Here is a 15,927-nt window from a genome sequence, read left to right as displayed (position 1 = left end):
TTACCCATCGCAAATACATAGTGATTGAAAACAAAGAAATAATGATCTGTTATTACAGATCAAGTCCAACAAGAAGAGGATATCTAAAATGAATGCACCAGTTCTGGAAAGAACAACATCCAGAATCAGAAATAAAAGAACAGAGACTAGCAGATCAACGCCAATTTATAATATGAAATAAAGTATTCACAGAAACAGAATTGGACGAACTGCAAAGGTTTACCCAGGGCAAAGAAATCAAAGCCTTGCCAGAAGTAATTCAGAATGTAGAGGCAAACCAGGGGGAGTTGGCAGTGAAGGAATCAAGCAGAGATATGCAACTGTTCTCATTTGGAAACCAGGCATCTCTGCGTCAGGAAGAACAAAGCCCTCTAACTAAAGAAATAAAATAATTGAAACAAAGAATAACTGAGCATCTAGAACAGCACAAAAACAACAGAATAAGGCTGCCTGCATTGAAGCTTGTTCCAAAGAAACAGGTAGCACAAGCATTAAAAGATGCAAATACTGCAATATCAAGTATAAGCATCAATTCACTGAAAGAAGCAAACCAACTAATGTACAGTACAGCTGGGATGCAAAATCAACAAAGAAGAAAAACAAACTGCACCACAAAAATGGAAGGTTAGACTAGAAAATAAGATCAGTAAATTAAGATCACATGCAAGCAAGCTAGAACAGATGAAAGAAAAGAAGCTGAAGAACAAGAAGACCAAGAAATACCTAATCAAGAAATACCACTTAGAAACAAGGAAGATCAAGGAAACACTGGGAATAATAAAGCAGCTGTAGCCAGGAAAATCAGCAGACATGAAGCTCGAATTGCAAATTATAGGCAGAACCTCCAATTTCAATCCAATCAGAAACATTTCTACCAATCCATCAATGGAGAAACTGCAATGAATCAGTCAGTACCTGACAAGGAAGAAACAATGCAGTTCTGGAAGCAGATATGGGATAACCCAAAGAAACACAACAAGGATGTGGCTTGGTTAAAAGAGGTGATTGCAAATAAAACAAGTTGAAATGAAAGAACTAGTAATAACAACAAAAATGGTAGAAAAAAGAGCAAGGAAGATCAAAAATTGGTCAGCACCAGGTGAAGATGAACTGCATGGTTTTTGGTTGATCTAACTGTTATATACCCACTCATTGCCAAGCAGTTCAACAATATACTACGAGGAGGAGAAATTGAAAAGTGGCTAACAACTGGGAAAACCTACCTAATAATGAAAAATCCAGCAAAGGGGCAACACCAGGCAACTACAGGCCAATTACCTGCTTACCAACAACTTTCAAATTGCTAACTGGTGTGGTAGCTGATGCAGTACAACAGCATCTAGTTGAAAACAATCTCTTTCCACTCAAACAGAAAGGAAACCACCCCAATAGCAAAGGAACAAAAGATCAACTCCTAATAGACAAAATGATCTTGGAAAACTGTAAGAAAAGGAAGACCAACCTGAATGTGGCATAGATTGACTACAAAAAGGCATTTAACTCTCTGCCACATGACTGGATAATCAAGTGCCTAGAAATAACAGGAGTCAGTAGAAACATCAGAAAATTTGTGTAAAGATCGATGGTACAATGGAAGACACAGTTGCAGGACAATGGTGAAAGACTGGGAGAGGTTAATATCAAGAGAGGAATATTTCAAGGAGATTCATTATCACCACTTCTATTTTGTTATTGCACTGTTTCCTCTGTCAACAATACTGAATAACTCAGGACATGGCTATCAAACATCAAAAACATCTGTCAGACTATCCTACCTCCTTTACATGGCTTGGACTGTGAGATGAATAATAATAATAATAATAATAATAATAATAATAATAATAATAATAATAATAATAATAATAATAATAATTGATATCGCTGTACCAGGAGATGTCAGAGTTGAAGAAAAAGAACTGGAAAAAATTACTAAATGCCACAACCTGGCCATCTAAACTGTGCGATTATGGATGAAATGTATAACAGTGATACCCATTGTCATCGGGGCACTGGGAACTATGTCCAAAAACTTTGCAAAATACATCAAGAAATTGCAGCTTCTTGCAATAACTTCAGCAAAGCTACAAAAAACTGCGCTACTCAGAACATCTTACATTTTAAAGAGATACCTGGTTGATACCTAGGATGCTGGCAGCAACCCGTGTCAACCATTAGTGCCAGTCAAATTGAGTGTCCAGTTGACTGAGTTTCATGTTTAATGAATAAAAGTTATATAATAATAATAATAATAATAATAATAATAATAATAATAATAATAATAATAATAATAATAATAATAATAATAATAATAATAATAGCAGCAGCAGCAGCTCTCCTTTCTTGAAGAACCACCAAGTGGCAGCATTAGCAATCCAAAAGTAAAATTTCAGCTAGATCCCTAGCCACTATCTATTCCTATGTTTTTCAGCCAGCATACCTGGGTAAAAGTAGTGACTCTAACTAGACCACGATTACCTGGCCATTAAAAATCATGGATTATGTAATACATTCTATGCAGAGAAATCTGTGGAGATAATTTAGAAGCTACAGCTAGTCCAGAATGAGTACTCAATCCTGGTGGGAAAACTCTGTAATTGATTTAGAGGTCACTGCAACTGGACATTGATAAGCCTCTGGGCCCAATTCAAAAATCAAAACTTTGCACAAAATAGCACTGGTTTATGTCACACACCACCTTGTCATACCCAATTCTGTCCAAATAACCTTAACGACCTGAAAAGGCCTACAGAATTTTCCCTTCCCTTGGAAATATATCTGGATATTAGTGAGGCATCAGGCCTTCTTTGTAGTAGCCCAGTGTTTTAGAATATGCTTGTCATGGGACATCAATGTAGCATCCTCTCTTTTTTCATTGGAATAACAATGAAAACATTTTTCATCCATTGTGCATTTGGCCCTAAATATTCTATTTATCTGTACATTCTATTCTAGACATGTCAAACTCGTGATGCCACATGACATCGCACAGCATATTGTGATTGTTTTGCCATTGCTGGCAATGAGGTGGGTGTGGCTTCTGCATGACACATCCACCCTGCGGGCCAGCAGTTTGATAACTCTGTTCTGTTCTATATATCTTTAGTGTTGTTTTCTTAATCAATATTATTTGCTGATCCTGTTGTACATAGCTGAGAGTTTTACAGCTTGGGTGGTCTATGGATATTATAAATCAATAAATATTGGTAGTCTGTTCAATCATCAACATTTACCATAGTTTATAACATATCTTGTTGTTATTAGCTGCAAAGTTCTGTCTGACCCATTGCAACCCTATGGACAACGTTCCTCCAGGCCTTCCTGTCCTCTACCATCTTCTGGAGTCCATTTAGGTTCACACCTACTGCTTCAGTGACTCCATCCAGCCACCTCATTCTCTGTCGTCCCCTTCTTCTATTGCCCTCAATCTTTCCCAGCATTAGGCTCTTATCCAGTGAGTCCTTCCTTCTCATTAGGTGGCCAAAGTATTTGAGTTTTAGCTTTAGGATCTGGCGTTCTAAAGAGCAGTCAGGGTTGATCTCCTCTAGGACTGACTGGTTTGATCGCCTTGCAGTCCAAGGGACTCTCAGGAGTCTTCTCCAGCACCAGAGTTCAAAGGCCTCAATTCTTTGGCGCTCAGCCTTTTTTATGGTCCAGCTTTCACTGCCATACATTGCAACTGGGAAGACCATAGCCTTGACTATACGCACTTTTGTTGACAGGGTGATGTCTCTGCTTTTTAGTCTGCTGTCTAGATTTGCCATTGCTTTCCTCCCCAAGAGAAAGCTTCTTTTAATTTCTTGGCTACAGTCCCCATCTGCAGTGATCTTGGAGCCCAGGAAAATAAAATCTGTCACTACCTCCATTTCTTCCCCATCTATTTGACAGGAATTGAGAGGGCCGGATGCCATGATCTTGGTTTTCTTAATGTTAAGTTTCAACCCAACTTTTGCACTCTCCTTCTTCACTCACAACAAGAGGCTCTTTAGTTCTTCTTCACTTTCTGCCATTAGAGTGGTATCATCTGCATATCTTAGCTTGTTGATATTTCTTCTGGCAATCTTAATTCCAACTTTTGATTCATCTAGCCCTGCCTTTCTCATGATGTGCTCTGCATATAAGTTAAATAGGCAGGGCAACAGTATACAGCCTTGCTGGACTCCTTTCCCAATTTTGAACCAATCAGTGGTTCCGTGTCCAGTTCTCACTATTGCTTCTTGGCCCACATATAGGTTTCTCAAGAGACAAATAAAATGGTCTGGTACGCCCATCTCTTTAAGAACTTGCCACAGTTTGTTATGATCCACACAATCAAAGGCTTTAGCATAGTCAATGAAGCAGATGTTTTTCTGGAACTCCCTAGCTTTCTCCATGATCCAGCATATGTTGGCAATTTGATATCTAGTTCCTCTGCCTCTTCAAAATCCTCCCTGTGCTTCTGGTAGTTCTCGATCCACATACTGTTGGAGTCTAGCTTGTAGGATTTTAAGCATAACTTTACTAGCATGAGAAATGAGTGCAATGGTGCGATAGTTTGAACATTCTTTGGCACTGCCTTTCTTTGGAATTGGAATGTAAACTGATCTTTTCCAATCCTGTGGCCACTGTTGAGTTTTCCAAATTTGCTGGCAAATTGAGTGTAGCACTTTTACTGCATCGTCTTTTAAGATTTTGAATAGCTCAGCTGGAATACTGTCACCTTCACTAGCTTTGTTTTTGCTCAGCTTTTCTAAGGCCCACTTCACTTCACATTCTAGGATTTCTGGCTCAAGGTCAGTGACCACCTCACTGTGATTATCAGGGACTTTAAGCTCATTCTTGTATAGTTCTTCTGTGTAATTTTGCTACCTCTTCTTAATCTCTTCTGCCTCTGTTAGGTCCCTGCCATTTTGGTCCTTTATCATGCCCATTTTTGCATGAAACGTTCCCTTCATCTCTCCAATTTTCTTGAAAAGATCTCTGGTCCTCCCTATTCTATTGTTTTCTTCTATTTTTTGCACTGTTCATTTAAGAAGGCATTCTTATCTCTTCTAGCTATTCTCTGGAATTCTGCATTCGATTGGGCGTATCTTTCTTTGTCTCCCTTGCCTTTCGTTTCCCTCCTTCCTCAGCTATTTTCAAAGCTTCCTCAGACAACCATTTTGCTTTCTTGCATTTCTTTTTCTTTGGGATGGTTTTGGTTGCTACCTCTTCTACAATGTTGCGAATCTCCGTCCATAGTTCTCCAGGCACTCTGTTTATCAGATCTAATTCCTTTAATCTATTTGTCACCTCTACTGTATATTCAACAGGGATATGATTTAATTCATACCTGAGTGGCCTAGTGCTTTCCCCTACTTTCTTCAGTTTAAGCTTTAACTTTGCAAGGAGAAGATCATGGTCTGAGCCACAGTCAGCTCCTGGTCTTGTTTTTACTGACTGTATAGAGGTTCTCCATCTTTAGCTGCAGAGCACATAGTCAATCTGATTTCTGTGCTGACCGTCTGGTGATTGCCATGTGTAGAGCCGTCTCTTGGGTTGTTGGAAAAGAGTGTTTGCTATGACCATCGTATTCTCTTGACAAAATTCTATCAGCCTGTGCCCTGCTTCATTTTCTACTCCAAGGCCAAACTTGCCTGTTATTCCAGTTATCTTTTGGCTTCCTACTTTAGCATTCCAATCCCCCATGATGATAAGGACATCATTTTTTTGTGTTAGTTCTATAAGGTGCTGTAGGGCTTCATAGAACTGGTCAATTTCATCCTCTTCAGCATTGGTGGTTGGGGCATAGACTTGGACTACTGTGATATTGAATGGTTTGCCTTGGATTCGAACTGAGATCATTCTGTCATTTTGAGGATTGTATCCCAGTATTGCTTTTCCTACTCTTTTATTGACTATGAAGGCTACTTCATTTCTTCTGAGGGATTCTTGCCCGCAGTAGTATACCTGATGGTCATTTGAATTAAATTCACCATTCCTGTCCATTTTAGTTCGCTGATACCTAAGATGTCGATATTCAGTCTTGTCATCTCTTGTTTGACCACGTCCAGTTTTCCTTGATTCATGGATCTTACATTCCAGGTTCCTATGGAGAAAAAATCTTTACAGCATCGGACTTTCCTTTCACCACCAGACACATCCACAGCTGAGCGTCCTTTCGGCTTTGGCCCAGTCACTTCATTTTTTCTGGCACTACTAGTACTAGTTTGGCTCCGTTTGGAAGATCATATAGGAGCCGTTACATTGGGGGTTTCACCCAAGTTCGCCTGGTGCGCCAGTTGCGGCCCTATCTGGACTGAGATGCCCTACGCACAGTCACTCATGTGCTTGTGACCTCTTGGTTAGACTACTGCAATGCTCTCTACATGGGGCTGCCCTTGAGGACCACTTGGAGGCTTCAGCTGGTGCAGAATGCAGCTACGCGAGTAGTAATGGGATTTTCCCGATACTCTCATGTAACACCTCTTCTCCGTGAGCTGCATTGGCTTCCAGTTGCCCTCCGGGTGAGATTCAAGGTGCTGGTGATGACCTATAAAGCCCTAAATGGCATGGGTCCGGATTACCTTAGGGAGCACCTGCTGCCAGCATCAGCTTCCCATCATCCTGTGCACGCCCACAGGGAGGGACTCCTTAGGGTTCCACCGGTTAGAGATTGCCGGCGGGTGATTCCCAGGGGGAGGGTGTTCTCTGTGGGTGTGCCCACCCTTTGGAACGAACTGCCGATGGAACTTCGCACTGCCCCTGACCTTCGCTCGTTTTGCCGGGACTTAAAAACTTGGTTGTTTGAATTGTCTGGCCTGGACTGAGGGATTTTAAATTATATTAAATTAAACTAAATTAAATTAATTTTAAATTTCAATTTTAATGTTATCTTAATTTTGTGGGCTTGTATTAATTTAATTGTATTTTATTCTCTCTTTTTGTATTGTTTTTAACTTGCCCTGTGAACTGCCCTGAGTCCTTCGGGAATAGGGCGATATATAAATTCAATCAATCAATCAATCAATCAATCAATCAATCAATCAATCAATAAACAAACAAACAAACAAACAAACAAATAAAAACAAATAAATAAATAAATAAATAAATAAATAAATAAATAAATAAATGCCCTCTGCTCTTCCCCAGTAGCATATTGGACGCCTTCCGACCTGAGGGGCTCATCTTCCAGCGTCATATCATATTGCCTTTTGGTACTGTCCTTAGGGTTTTCATGTCAAAGATACTGGAGTGGGTTGCCATTTCCTTCTCCAGTGGATCACGTTTTGTCAGAACTCTCTGCTATGACCTTTCCGTCTTGGGTGGCCCTGCACGGCATAGCTCATAGCTTCATTGAATTATGCAAGCCCCTTCGCCACAACAAGGCAGTAATCCATGAAGGGGTATAACATGTCTAGTATGTCATTATCTGTAATAGGAACAGTTTTGCATGTCCCACAAACTGATTTTGAGGTACTAACAACAATTACCTGTGAATAATAGAAACCATTAGCTGAAATGTTGGCACAGTCTAGTAATCCTGTCATAATTGAAAAATGTCCTCTGAGTACATTGCCCAAGTACATTTGTTTTGTAAGGTAAACTTGATTATTTTTAGATCCATGTTTGGGTGTAAGAATATGCAGTAATGGTATCCTCAAATAATTGTGATATTTGCTATTTTCTCAGACTTTCCAAAACATCTTGTTAACTGAAGATTTCCTTCCAACAGTAAAATCAGGCTCCAAATACTTAGAGCCAGCCAAAGCATTTTTTTTAATCAGAGGAGGCAATATTATAATCCCACAACCAGCCATTCCTCATATTTGAAGAAGTAAAAACATAGCAAAAAAAAATACTAAGAATTTAATGACTTAATGGAATCCAAAATGTGCTTCCATACTTACAAAACAATAAGGCCTGTCCTGAGTTTTATAAACTATCTGGCAGGTATTATAAGTTGAAGGAGATGAACCCCATTGTTCAAAAATGATAGTGAGGTTTCCTAATAGAAGGAAGGGTTGGATTGGTATATGATGAGATTTGAATTTTTTAACATTGTTACCAATAACATGAATATGAAAGTTTCCATAAAATTCAGGTATCAGTAATTGAAGTGAATTTTTCATAAGTCTGATAATTCATGTTCACTTAAAAATAAAGATACAACTAATATTCCTGATTGTGTTTCTTATCTGGACTATTTTGCAAGGCAGTTGCCTACCATTATTATTAAATGTTGGAATAGTGCACATCCTATGCTAATTTTTCCATAGTGCCTTAAAAATATGGCAAGTTTACTTAGCATGCACACCTAATAGGAGCTCTGTTTCCATGATATATAAAAAAATGGATAATGATATATAAAAAAATGGATAACAGGTTTGTGGAGTTTCCTGCTACAACAGGTTATAATATAGTCTTGGGTTACCCAGCTTATCTGTTTTACTGATATGCTCCTAGAACTCATTTTTAAAATATTCATTTTTAATTTATTCAGCCTGTTTTATCTCTGAACCAAATAAAATTAATGAAGTTAACTACTGCTCAGAGTCATTCTTCTAATATTAAAAACAAACATTACCAGCAATACAAATTTGAATTCTGTGGTATTTATTATGATTATTACTCACCAATATATAATAAGAAAAATAAAAATTTCTAATGCTACACAGATTACAATGTATTCAAACTATCAAGCAGCATCATAATAAATCCAAAAAAGTGGCAATTAAAATCATTACTAATAAAATGTCTTAGCATCTCTAAATCAGCCTTCCTAAACCTGATATACTCTGCTCACTCCTTAACTCCAGTCATTAGAATTAAAACTCTAATGTTAGAATAACAACTCCCCAAACAAATTATGGGGGATACTAATTTGGGAAAGGTTTTTAAGACAGTAGTTTGATATTGAGAACCAGTATGACACCAGGATTAAAACAGTAGATAGGAACAGGAAAACCCAGGCTCTACTTCTCCTTTAGAGATGGAAACCAGCTGGGTGGCCTTGGGCCACTCATTTCTCTGCTCCAGTCATCTACAGGCTTTGCAACAAACCAGCTGAGAAACAAACTCCCCCACTGCATCATGCATTGATTGAAAAGCACAGTCCGAGCAATCCAAGCAGACTCTGCCATTAAACAAGACAAATGCTAAGACAAATAAGAAGACATTAATATTGAATCTGCATTTTTTATAGAATGCAACATGAGAAATGTAAAAATGGGTATTGCTTTGAAAGTGCCTTTTTCTTACTGTATTTTTGCTACTATTTTGGTGGGTTTGTGTTATGGTCTCTTACAGTTAATTTAAAACTACACATCTTTTTACTCTTCGGTAGTGTAGAGCATTTCATAACTTCACAAGTGATAGGGTAAGTGTGAGATGCTTAACTTAGATACTATAGTCACATTTGACAGTGTAATCGTTAACCCTAGCCCTGCCAGTCTGCTGGCCTAGGACTCCTGCCTTTTCCCACAAATTGGTCACATGAGGTCCCTGCTTTTATAACCTGTGTATAGGATTGCAATAGCAATTTGGACTGCCAGGCAACAATTGCTAGGATTGCAATTGTTAAATGATGCAGTCACATGATGTCATACTTTATGACCATATTGCTTAGCAATGAGAATTCTAGAAGTTATTGCCTTTGTAACCCAAGGACAACCAATAAAACATTGTTTGAAGTTAACCATCACAGTTAAAGCTTTTTGTACCCAGCTGTTTGCATAGGAAAGAAAAAGTAGATATATCTGGGTTTGGGTCCTGTTGTGACTCTTTTGACCCACCTACCCTAAGCCCTTGAAGGGTTGGGAAGCCATCATATCCCTTCAATCCAGAAAGTATATCTTATGTACATACCACAAGCACATAAAATTGAACTATGTGCCATATGTCTGAGAACATGACAAAGATATTAAATGCAATACACCATCAGGAAGCAATTTTCCATCAACACATTCAAGGCTCTTTCTCATCTGCTTTCATGTGATTTAACTGAGAAGACTGCTAAGAACATGAAGTGCTCAGAGTCAAGTAATAGAATAATTTATGAAACAAATACTTTGGTGATTAATTAAAAGCTACCATTTTTCTGAAGCATATGTCGATCACTTTGCTTTGCTGATTGTTTCATCGTTACTAATTGAATGAATTAATGCCCCTTTGCAATCAGACAATTTAATGGTTCCTCTTTCTTACAATAGTGATTTATTACTTTCCATATTTTAAGTGTCATGGTTGCCTGGCTCTTATTCCAGTGATTGCATTTAATCTTTTGCAGGTAAAGCTGACCTCATTTCATGTTTCAGCCTCTTAATTGTGATGAAGTCTTCTGTTCTTCAAATGCCATCTGCACTCCAGACACACTGAAGAATAAAACATGGCAATTAAAAGAAGTCATGGCAGCTGGGTGTTTCTGTTAAAAGATAATTCAGTCTAAAAAAAAATTCAGTTGCTAAGGAAGCTGACTAAAGCTATTACTGCCTTTTCTGACCTGGTGCCCTAATATGTAGTTTTTAAAATTCCCATAATTTCTCAATAAATATAGATGTCCATATTTCTTTAACTATGATGTGTAGAGGTTATAGGCTATACTGAAATCCCACATAAGGCTTCACTGTGGGTAAGGATGTTTTAGAACTGAATTTTATTTGCTTTGCTTTGCTTTCCATTTCTGTTCAGCCAACTAACCCATGTTTGACTATTCTCATTCAAACTGTTGAATGAGATGGCTAGGAGGGATTTTGCACATCTTCAGGTTCTGCACCAGTTGTTTCCATTCATGGGCTGGGATGCTCTGCTCACAATAACTCATGCTCCTGTGACCTCTCTTTTGGGTTATTGCATGAGGCTGCTCTTGTAAAGCATTTGGAAGTTTAATTGGTACAAAATGCAGCTGCAGGGCTAGTAACTAGTGTCAGATACTTGACACATGTAACAACTGTGTGAGCTGTATTGGTTGCCAGTGTGTTTCTGGATGGAATTCAAGGTGTTCCTTGTCACTTTTAAAGCCCTTCATAGCATGGAGGTGGGTTACCTAAGCTACTGTCTCTTCCCAGTTGTTTCTGCCTATTCAGTTTGCTTTGGCAGGTTGGGCATACTATGAGTCCTATCAGTCAAGGATTGTTGGATGGCAAGGACTAGGAGAGATGTCTTCTCTGTGTAGTTCCTGCCCTCTGGAATGTTCTCCCTTCACAGGATGACCCTGATGCTCTTTCACTTTAGTAAGGCTGTGAAAACCTGGCTTTGGGACTGAGCCCTTGAATATGTGAAGGACCCCATTTCCTGGCTATATTGACATCTATAATGACATTTATTCTCAGCTGCCACATATATTTAATTTTGTACTATACTGTAACTTTTTTTAGAGTTATTTGAGATGGCCAGCTACAGTATTTGTTGTTGTTGTTAGCTGTGAAGTCGTGTCCGACCCATCGCAACCCTATGGACAATGTTCCTCCAGGCCTTTCTATCCTCTACCATCTTCTGGAGTCCATTTAAGCTCATGGCCAGCTATAGAAATTGAATAAATAACTAAATAAATAGTTGTATCTATATGTACTACCTGTTATCTATTTCAATATAGATACTGCATTTGGAATTCCTGGAAATTGTTCATAAAATACATGCATTATCATTGACCTACAGCACATTCTAAAAAGTAGATTATTGACCTTATTGATTTGTATTTTTATGCTTTTTCTGCAACTAAAGTTATGTCATACAAAATTTTGCCCTCCAAAATTATCATAAGATATTCTTTTTTTTTTAGTCGGGGGGGCGGAGCCAAGATGGTGGAGAGGCAGCAAAGGCTGTAAAGAGCTCCTCCAAAAGTAAAAGTTTTATTTTATTTTACTTTATTTTTATTTTAGCTTTTTAACTTCTTTTAATATTGTATTTTAACCTACCTCTTTTAAACTTTTTAAACCCATTTTTAACCCATTTCAAACTTTTAAACCATAGTTTTAAACTTATTTTTAAACCTGTTTTAACAAACCTGAATGGGGAAAAGAAGGAAGAGACAGCACTCTGCAGCAGAGAGTTTATCCAAGCCTTTGAAGCAGCAGAAAATGGAGGATTATATTGCAAACAGACAGTCTGCTCCAGTAAGTAACTCATTCGCAGGCACCTTATCAGATAAATTTAATTTATGTGACTCATTGGAATGGGACTTACAAACCGAACTGGAGAGCAGACAGCGTGTGGAGTTGTCCTCCTCCCTCTTGGAGAATGGCTCCCCTCCTTGGAATCTGGCAACAGCCTCTTTTACACAGGAGGGAGATGTAGCAAATTTGAAGGGGGAAAATGTGACAGACTTCCTCTCTAGACAATGTTTGCTTACAGCTCAAACTGTAAACTCAATATATGATCTCTTGTCAATTGTCATGGATAAGGTCGATTGCCTGAAAGAGTCTTTTGCAGAGTTTGTTAGGAGCCACCCAAATACTGTAGAAGGACTTGGGAGGATAACCATGGACAGACATGGGATGGCTAACTCAGAAGGTGAAAGTAGAGAAGGACCTTGTTCTCCTCCCAAAAATTTGAACACCTACAGAGAAAACACTCAATCAGGCAAAGGTCTAAGAGATGACCAATATAACTACAGTCTGCAAACTAACCAGGTTACTTTGCAAATTTATGACAAGAGAGTAAATAGAGGGCGTTGGAGCAATAGAAAAGCTATTAGGCTGTCCCTGAGCCAGCTGCTCTGCTGTGAATTCACTCTGATAGATCTACTACATGCAGAGTGGCTGCCAGCAAGAACACAATGTATAAGAATTCTCCTATCATTCAAGCAGCCCACAATTCCCTCCATGCTCTTCAGAATGAAGCCCTTTCTGAGCTTTTTCTCAATATTTCCAATAAGGGTCTTTTGCTCAGAAAAAGTGTGCCCACTCCTGAAACAGCGTCACCAAGAGGGAACTGTCACTTTAAATCTAGGCTGCAACAGCCCTCACACTACTAAGCCTGAGGCTGCTGCAACTGAACTGACTCTGAGAAAGCAAAGAAGCAATATACGAACTGTGTTACCCACAGCTGCAGGAACTGCTGAGGATGTGCCAGAGGAAATGTTGATTGACCTATTCAGTGCATTGCCAGAACCTGAGCAAGTTAACATCATTCAGAGATTGGACGACCTAAAAGAGGCACTGACAACAACCCAATCTACAGCAAAGCCTCTATTTAATTTGGCTCCACTAACCACACAACCTTGTGACAAGATATTTAATCAACAATCTGCCTTTACCTCAACAGTAAAAAAAGGTGTTGTCACACAGGCTGAGAGTGGAGTAACTGCACTGACTGACCCAGCCTCTGAGAAACAACTGAAAGACAAAGGGCTTCATCACACAGTGCCCCCTAAGCTGACAAACACTAAGGATATAATCCAGCTTACATCCTCATTTGACTTAGAAGTTCCCATAACATCTTTCCACAAGATGAACCCTCAGCCATGCCCCTCCAAAAATGGACATAAATCTACATTTATAGACTTAAGCCAGAGTACCTGCTCTTTGGAAAAAAAAAATCATTCTTGGAGCAAGAGCAGAGGCACACTGGCAACCGAGATATAGAGGAGCAACAACAAGTTCTGCAACCCACGAGGAGAAATATCGAACCTCACAACAACTGTGTTTATATGGGAAGCTTAGATGATATTGACCCAGCTCCATTGTCAAGTTGACATCTGGCATTTCCACCATCTAGCCAATCAACCAAGTCAGACCACCTTGCCTCTGAGAACCCCATACAGTTGATGACCTGGAACATAGCTGGCTGGAAAGGGATGGTTGATAGTGGACTAATGAGCTTTCTCTCTAGATTTGACGTAATAGCCTTTCAAGAAAACTGGCTAACCGAAGTGGATGAACCAGTACAATTGCCAGGCTTTCAGGGATGGGCCTCCCCAGCCCTAAAAACAAAGAACAAAGGGAGACCCTCTGGTGGGCTATGCATTCTTATAAAGCAAGAGTTGCAATGGCAGGAAGAGAAATTATATAACGAAGATAAGTATCCGTACTTTCTAGCTGTCAAATTTGAATATGACCAGTTTGAGTTAATATTGGTAAATGTGTACATTCCTCCAAGCACATCCCAGCACTATAATTCTGAATATTGGATGGGCTTGGAAGTTATCTTAGAAGATATATCTATATTGTACCCTCAGTCCATAGTGGTATTATTAGGAGATCTGAACGCTAGACTGGGTCCCTCTCTGTATGAGCTTGCCCAGAAGAAGGGAATCCCAGGGGAGTTCTTTGATAACCATCCTCAGTGGCTCTCGAGAGACTGTAAAAGTAATGCCGCTGGCCTGCTCCTAGTCTCCTTAATTTTTAAGGGTAATCTCCAAATTTTGGGAGGTAAGGACAAGAATTATACATACCCTTATACATACCACTCAGCCAATTCAAGTAGTGTACTGGATCTCTTTTGTGTGTCTAGAGATAAGGCTGACCTCTTCTCAGAGGTCACAGTACACCTTAGCGACAATAGCGACCATCAGCCTGTAAGTGTGACATTGCGAGGCCACTCAGATTTAAGACCATATAACATGGCTGACAGATGGCTCACCAAAAAGGTAGAGGTGACCCAAAATAAAAGGTTAATTTGGGCCAAAGTTGATACTAAGGCAATATTAGAATGCCTTAAAACAGAGAATGCTACTAAGTGGGCTAGAACAATACAGTCATCTACTACTGACTGGATGTCAGCCTTCAATGCATTCTCCAATCTTTGTAACATACTAAAGAAACACCTAACAGCTAAACCTACTACAAAAAGAGCCCAAGTGGGTAGACCTCGCTGGTTTGATCCTGATTGCCAGCGACAGAAAAAGAAATTGAAGGCAGCCATGAGGCTTGCCCAGAGGAATCCTACTGCCCATATACAAGCTAAGATGCTGCACACAAGAAGGGAATATAAAAAAAACTATAATATTAAAGAAAAAACGTTTTGCCATTTCAATCTGGTCAGAACTTGAGTTGGCTGCCAGAAGTCATAATTCAGTATTATTTTGGCACTCTGTAGCAGGTATCCTGAAGGAACAGAGATTTGCATTTGACATACCAATCTCTGCTGCGGACTGGGAGAATTATTATCAGTGCTTGTTTGCCCCCACCGAACCGGTAAAGAAATTATTTTTAAACAGTGATTTGGTAAATCCTAGAACTCTCCCCCCTTGGCCACCAGTCTCAGAAAAGGAGATACAGTCCATCATTAAAAGCTTAAAGAGCAATAAAGCCCCAGGCGAGGATTTTTTACCAGCAGAATTATTTAAGAAATTTCCCAACTGGTGGGGCCCTGTATTAGCAGGTCTTTTTACACACATAAATAACACCTGCCATATACCAGATGGGTGGAAGATGGCAATAGTTGTCCCCATATATAAAAAAGGGAATAAAAAGGATCCTAGTAATTATAGGCCCATCAGCCTGATTGACATTGTAGCAAAAATATATGCTAGGTACCTTTTGAACAGAATTGAAATCTGGGTAGAGGAAAACAACATCCTCACAGAAGAACAAGCAGGTTTTAGACAGAACAGATCTACTATTGATAACTGCTTTGTTTTGAACCATCTAATTGCCAAATATGCCTATAAGAGGAGACCCCTGTTTGCTGCTTTTATAGACCTTACAGCAGCATTTGATATGGTAAATAGAGACGTACTATGGTGTAAATTGACATCTCTTAAAATAGAACCCAGACTCCTGGCTTTGATTAAAGCCCTTTACACAAGTACCTGTTTGAGGGTGCGGTATGGGGTTAATGGGGCCCTGACTAACAGGATTCACACAAATAAAGGGATAAGGCAAGGGTGTATCCTGGCCCCATTATTATTTAATTTATACATCAATGACTTGCCAGGGTTAATGAAGGATACCATGGTACACATGCCGATGATCCTAAATACTTACTGTAACAGCTTGCTTTATGCTGATGATATGATTTTATTATCATACT

The sequence above is a fragment of the Vipera berus genome (genome assembly GCF_964194415.1).
Source record: "Vipera berus genome assembly, chromosome: 6".
Taxonomy (NCBI): Eukaryota; Metazoa; Chordata; class Lepidosauria; order Squamata; family Viperidae; genus Vipera; species Vipera berus.
Note: the sequence above shows the minus strand (reverse complement) of the source record.